We start from the raw sequence: 7,500 nt of genomic DNA, 5'->3' as shown, positions 1-7,500 counted from the left end.
ATGATGAACTGTTATTCTTAGGTTCAGAAACACGTGTCCAAATGTACCACAGTGTTTAGCACATTTTTTAATGGGGCCTGTCCAAGGAATTCACCACAAAGGGATTTAAGTTTTTCTTCTCCCCGATTGTGTCCAAAAGTTGAATATAAGAGGGGATGTATGGATCCAGGGCAACAGTTGCATTGTTTCAATTGTAAATAGCAGGGATACACAAAGAAACTATGTAGAGTCAAATTTGTGGATTATACAAAAGTGCAGATCACTTTTGGCGGTTTTGTCTGTATTAGAAACGGAGGGATGCAAGACCCACACCTCAGAGAGCCGATCAACAAAAAGGGTACAGGTGATTGGTAAATGCCATTGTGGTCTCGTGGGGGACCCCCCAGGACCCCAGCCGATAGTACAAGGAACAGTTGGGAATGTGAAGATCCCAATTTTTATTGATAGGGGAGCATTACTTAATTTAATGGACCATGATCTATGTCAGTCCATGTTCTCCCAATACCATTTAAAACCTCAACAGAGACGGTATGTGATATGCAAGCCCTTGGATTAAATAAGAGTGTAGTTTGCTCTGGGTGATCAGATGTTAACAGAATCATTTTTGTTGATAAAACGGGTTGTGTTGGGCAACAGACTTTTTCTGGGCCATCCTGCATGTAGGAGACATAGGATATCAGTCCATACAGGTGTTAGTGGTGTAATGGTTGGGATTCCGGTTGTTTTTATTCCATATGTGAGGGTACGTGGAACTGAGGTAAATAAGGAGGTTAATATGGGGGATATTAGTGATAATACTGGTGGTAGTATTGGTGGTGATATTGGTGGTGATATTGGCTGTAATAATGGTGATATTGGTGATATTGAGTAATATTGGTGATTATAATGGTAATGCTGGTGATAATAGTGCTGACAATAATGATGGTATGGTGAATAATGGTGATATTGATAACAATGAGGATAATAATACTAACACGGTGGTTATGGTTGATAATATGGGGGATACTTATATATATATGAGTGATATTCATATGGATGTGGAGCAAGAGGGTGTTGTGCATGATTTTCGTGTATTAAAAGGAGTTTTATCAGACGATGTTATTTGAATGCAAGTACAATGTCTGTGGTGAAAGTCAGGCTGGGAAGTGAAAATGCCCAAGGAGGTGTGTATAATTGAGGGTAACGAAAAATTAAAAGTGGTTATTAGCACAGTGTCGGTAAGCAGGTATCGAACACAAATGTTACATGGGCGGAATTGTTGAATTGTAATGATACAGTGAGGAAGTACCAGAAGAATACTTATGTGGTAGACCTCCAGGATTGGTGTGGGGATAGTGGTTAAGTGGCTATTGTAGAGGGGTAAACTGAGTTTTTGGAGGCAGAAATGCAAATAAGGAGAAAAATCTTTAGGGATCACTTAGCTAATGCAGATTACAAGGAGCATGTTGAAGCTTTAAGCAAAGTTTTAGCTGAATTTGGGGATATTGTGGCTTTAAAAGTGGGTAAGTTGGCACTGACTAAAGTGCTAGAACATAAGGTGAATCTTGAAGAGGGGACCAAACCCATTTTTATTCCCGCGTACCATATACCCTACAAAATCAGGGAACAGGTAGGGAAAGAGGTTAGTAAATGAGAGAAAGAAGGAATTATTGGAACCAGTGTGTCCCCGTACAACTTTCCCTTGTTGGTGGTACCCTAGAAGGATGGTTCAGTCTGAGTATATGTAGATTTCCGGATATTGAATGAGAAAACAATTCCCGACCATCATCCGGTTGCCTGCATACCAGACCTTTATGTGGAAATGGGGGGATGTAGGATATATTTTTCAATAGACCTGATGGAGGATTTTTTGCAGGTTCCCCTTAGTGATGATAGTCGGGAATTTACCGCAGTCTCATTGCCCAAGGGGCATTTCGAATTTATGCGGATGCCTTTTGGTTTAACAGGTAGTCCTGCGACTTTTAAGAGGTTGGTGAACACAGTTTTGCATGGGCTATTAGGCAAGAATATCTTTGTGTACATGGATGATATATTGATTGCAACAGATTGGATCAAGCATCACATGGAAGTGCTTAAGGAAGTTCTTAGGAGACTTAGATTAACGGGTTTGAAAATTAAATTAGCGAAGTGTGACTTCTTGAAGAAGCAAATTGGATATTCAGGTCGTGTCATATCTAAAGAGGGAGTTAGTAAATGACGATAAACTGAAAGCAATTGCAGATTTTTCTGTCCCTAAGACAAAGAAACAAGTTAGGCCATTCTTGGGGATGGCAGGGTTTTTAGACAGTTTGTGAAAGGTTTTTCTATTTTGGCAGCTCCTTTAAAAGATGTGTTGCAGGAGGATATTCTTTAAGGGGAGCCACAAGAGGTAGCTTTTCAGAAAGTTAAGGATGCATTAATGAATTCCCCAGTTCTGAAATTTATGGATTTCAGTGAACTTTTCACACTAGTGACTGATGCCAGTGAAGAGGGTACAAGTGCCTGCCTTTTGCAGAGTTTTGAAGGGAAATTCCATCCAGTAGGTTATTATAGCAGGAAATTCAAGACAAAGGGTAGCAATGAAAGGTTAATTGCTACAGTAGATAAGGAATCCTATGATGTTGTATCAAGCTTGGTCCATTTCAAAATGTTGTTAATGGGGAATAAAAAACTTTTTAATAAGCCAGATCTGTCACCCAAAAGAGCTCGATTGTTCCTAACGATTAGATTTTGATGCAAAGCTCAAATACATAGAGGGCAAACATAATGTGGTAGTGAATGCTCTTAGTGCAAGTTTTTATGAGATGGAAGTTTCAAGTTGGGGTGATAACTGGTGATATTATGCAGTGGGATATCAGTCTCATAGAGCAAAGGCAAGATGAGGATGAAATTTTGGTGGACGTAAAAGCGTTTCTTAGAGGTGAATTAGTCAAGAAAGGTTATAAGGTTCCATTTTCAGGTTTGGGATTAGAGGGTAATCTGTTGGTTAGGAAAATTAAATATAAATTAAGGACGAGTGAAAGTAAAGGGGGTTATGACACATATCGTGATTCCAAAAGCCCTAATTCCAGTGGTCTTAGATATAGTACATTGCAAGTTTGGTAGTCTACATTTGTGGGTAGAAAAGAATCTGATGTATAATGAGATGCGTAATAAATATATTTGGAAGAATATGGGGGCATATGTGGAAAATTTTGTGGAAAAGTATAGTGTGCAATGCTTGCAAACCTGCAAGGTCAACTTCTTGCAAATTAGGGTTATATCCAATACCAAGTAGACCCTTTCAGTGGGTGCACATGGATATTTTGGGGAATTTCTGTGAATCAGGTTATGGCTACAGGTACTTATTGGTCGTAATAGATGAACTAACGAGGGTAGTGTAAATTTTCCCACTAAAGTATAAAAAAGCAGAGGAACTTACTGTAGTATTTTTCAATGGTTTTATATGTAGTTAGGGGGTACCTGAGGTCTTATTGATTGATAATGGTAGGAAATTTGTAAATTGGACCTTTGAGTGCCTGGCAGAAGTTATGGGTACACAGAAAGTAATAATCTTCCCATACAGACCGGAAGTTAATGGGTTATGTGAACAAGCAAACAAAAAAGTGCTCGAGGCTCTCCGGAAAGCTATTGGCAGCAACGATAGGAACTGGGATAGATAGTATATAGATACAGTTAGGCATAACATTAACACTATGGTCAGTGATTCTATTGAAATGTCTCCATTCGAAGGATTATTTGGTTGCCAAGCTCGAAGCACATTTGATTTATTTTTAATTGTTTCTTGTGGGGAGGATACAATTAAGTCATTAATCTCTATGGCAAAAGAGACATGCTTGTCTCAGCCCCAATATCGAGTCGAAGACACAAGAAATGGTGGAGAGAAGCAGTGCTAAAGAAGATGACTAAAGTTGTTGTTGGGGATAATGCAATCTTGAAAGTTAATGTCAGAAATGAATTAAATTATAAGTTAGGTGTAAAATTTGAGGTTCCTTTTATGGTTAATGATGAAATGAGAGGAAAAAGATTTTTAGTCTTGGATGAAAGGACAAGTATGTCTAGATTAACGCATATATCGAAGGTCAAGAAGATGGGAAAATGGTAAAATGGGGAAATTGCACAGTTATGCATTTTGTTTTTTTCTCTATGTTTCAGAAATGGATGATAAAATGTGGAAGACAGAGACCTGAAGAGTTTTATGTTTTTGTTATTAGTCTTATATAACACTAATTTTCTTTCGTTTTCTTCTTTTACTATTTTTCTTATTATGCGAAACTGCGGTAATTCGGCGTAAATATCTGGGGTAATTGCTGTAATAATGGAATAATTTAGGTGAAATAATGGGATAAAATACCGTGGAATTCAGAGATATTAGGGGAGTTTTTTGGAGATTATAATAGTTTACATTCTTTGGTGTTATATGATGAATACTATGGAGTTACAGGGGATGGTGATAAAAGTTGTGGCACGATTTGATTTTTGGTAGTGTTGATCCGGGGGTTTTATGAGCCAATGGGGTGATGGTTGCGGTTTTGTGGTTCTTTGAAGTATTATGGTTTTTGGCAGTGGTACTGGTTCATTGTGGTTTTGTGGTTTTATGGTTTCTGGCAGTTTGCAGCTTTATGAGGTTATATTCACCAGTGTTCCTTTGAGGATTTGCGGATGGTACCTATTTTGTGGTTAGTGGTTTTCTGAGGTTATATCCCAGGGAGGTGGTTTTCTTTTGTGTTATATATTTTGGTGGTTGTTTAGAGTGGTGTAGTGTATTTAGCCTGAGGAAGAGTATTTTGTATTGGTGGTTATATATGGAGGTAGATATTTTTGGTACTACTGCTGATTAGGGGTTAGTGAGAATTTCCTTTTGAGGATTAATTAAGTTTTGTGGTATTAGTGAGGATTAATGAAGTTTTGTATTTTTGGTGAGGATTTATTTTGAGGTTAATGGTGGCTTCAGGGTTTATTAGGTTAGTAAAAGGGGAATGTGGCTGTTTGCAGATTTTTGGAATAAACAGGTCGTTTGTGCTAAAGGCATTGAGAGATTATTCGAATGAGACTATTGTTGATGTTTTCCTTTGGAGTTGGATACTCATAGAGTTTTTCTTCTTCTGGCAATTTAGATGATGACGTTCCATAGTGAGGATTTTGGGGGGTTATGCATGGATTGCTACTGATTTGGCTATGGCACTAATTTTTGTGCGTGATACAAACTACGTTTAATAATATGGTGAAAGAGTTTGAATGATTTTTTTAGGGGATATCTGTAACTGGGATTAAGTGGTGTTAGTGTTTTTTTTTTTTTTTACACAGGTTTTCTTTTGGATGAGGTGTTATTTTTTGCGAGGTTGTAGAATTTTTTGGGGGGGTACAGAACATGTAAATGAGTGTCATACTTTATATTTGCTGGAGATTAGCTGTATAAACATTATGGGGTTTTGTTGGTGTACTTATCAGTTAATGATAAAAGTTTTTTCCATTATTTTTAAAAAGTTGTCAGTGGATAGAGCCAGGTTTGTGCCAGATATATGGTCTTCACCATGGGCCACGAGGTCACAGATTTCTATTACTACAAGGACTTAAAATTTTCAATGGCGTTTCGTGTGGAGTCATCTTAGGATAATTTCTGGGGCTAACCAGAGATCTACGGTACTTCTGCGAGGTGGGTGTAGGAAGCACTTGCATGGGAGTAGCTGATTATTCAGGTTCAGCAACATAGGAGGCAATTATAAGTCTTCACTGGAAGCCGACAAATCTACAATTCATCAACAAGGGTGTTTACAAAACACCTACATGGGAACCAAGAGGTGGTAAAAGTTCTGCCTACGCTGGAAGTCATTATGGTTCTTCCACTAGAGGAGAATGGATAGGACAATTTTTTTCGTTGCAGAACGTTACACAGTTCCAGTGATCACTGTTATGGTGGCAATAATAATGGTCACATTGTTCATTGTCGTGGCAGTCAAATTGGGATGCAGCCGATGGGATAGGAGGACACCAGGATTGGAAGTTGCCGTGAATCATGTGGCAGAATAAACTATGAGATACTATGAACCAGTCGCTGGTCTAGTATGCACCAGGGGGGAACATGCTGGTGGTGGCTGAGCAATGTTAACTGCAAACAAAATAACGCTAATAATTAAAATTAGGGCGCAATGGACTTTGTCGCCAACAGATTGGACTGTGCAACAACACAGTTTGGAGTGTTTTGAGAAACTTTAAGATATCAGCGAATTCTTTAGGTCGTTGGACTGAAAAGCAAAACACTGTCGGTCTTCAGAGACGAGAGCGCAGATGCACATTTGACCCAGCTGCTGTCAGAAAAGTCATGTGATCTTGACGTCAGAAAAATGCAGTTGTGTATGTCTGTTTGTACGTCAAACAGAGCGTGTTCATCGACTTTTTCAGAATAATTTTGTGTTCCTACACCCAGACATCAGATTCGTGAATAGAATAGCATGCGTTTGTTCGTACATCCATCAGGGTGCATGAAACGTAATATATTCCGATAGTGGGGAAATTGGGGCATTAGACTGCAGACTCTTTGAGTGATTACCAGTGAGGAAAGCCTGAGGGAGGGGCACAGAAGATTCATCAAGAAGTAAATAGTGGCAAAAGAACTTTGAAAAACTTTTGAACTTTTTCAGATATTCTGAAGGGAGCTGAAGTGCAGTGAAATGCATCTTATATTTTTATTGGATATCTATCGATTCTTTTGATTTTATTTCTGATAATTATGGTTTCCTTTACAGATGGATTCGAATGTCACCTAATAGAATTAATTCTCTGACAGACATTTTAACTTTTGGTTTTGGGGATATAGAAATAGTGATTAGACTGATATGTCTTTTTATAAAGAGGTTGTGTTTGACCTTTTTGAGGTGATCATTATGGGGAGACATTGTATTTTATGTTTTGGGGATTTCCAATTAATTTTCCTTGTTTTTTATGTTAAGTCTCAGAGTTTGGTTTTAGCTGCAGAGTTGCAAGTCCGTGGTGGATGCCAAGGTAGGTTACATTGCCAATTAGTGATTTCCCCCCCTTTTTATTACACAGGGTCAAAGAGACTCTGTAACATATAAACATACATTAGACAAGAGTGGCAAAAGAGGGTTACCCATGGCCATACCAAATATTCATTGATACAATTTCACTGTTAATATTATAATAACCGACATTATGAAGAAACCCAAAATATTTGCTGTCATAATGGTATTATTATTTTAGTACAAGGTTTCAAGTAGATATCAGTAACATGGAAGACAGGATAGGAAATCTGGATTTACTGATATACAGTAACAAGTATGTAAGTCATTGTCATATGTTTCAGGCTAATACATACCGTAATAGAAAAAAATATTATACTAGATTTTATAATGACAGTCATAGGTAATAATGAACACAGATTTTCGCAAATATTCTGGTGACCAAGTCTAGAGAGTTTTAATCTAATATAACAAGACATAAAACTACTGAAAGAAATTATAAAAAAAATGCAAAAGAACTATCAAAAAAAACGTTTATGTA

This window comes from Macrobrachium nipponense, chromosome 23 (genome assembly GCF_015104395.2).
Source record: "Macrobrachium nipponense isolate FS-2020 chromosome 23, ASM1510439v2, whole genome shotgun sequence".
NCBI lineage: Eukaryota > Metazoa > Arthropoda > Malacostraca > Decapoda > Palaemonidae > Macrobrachium > Macrobrachium nipponense.
The sequence above is the reverse complement of the archived record's forward strand: the minus strand, read 5'-3'. Positions refer to the sequence as shown.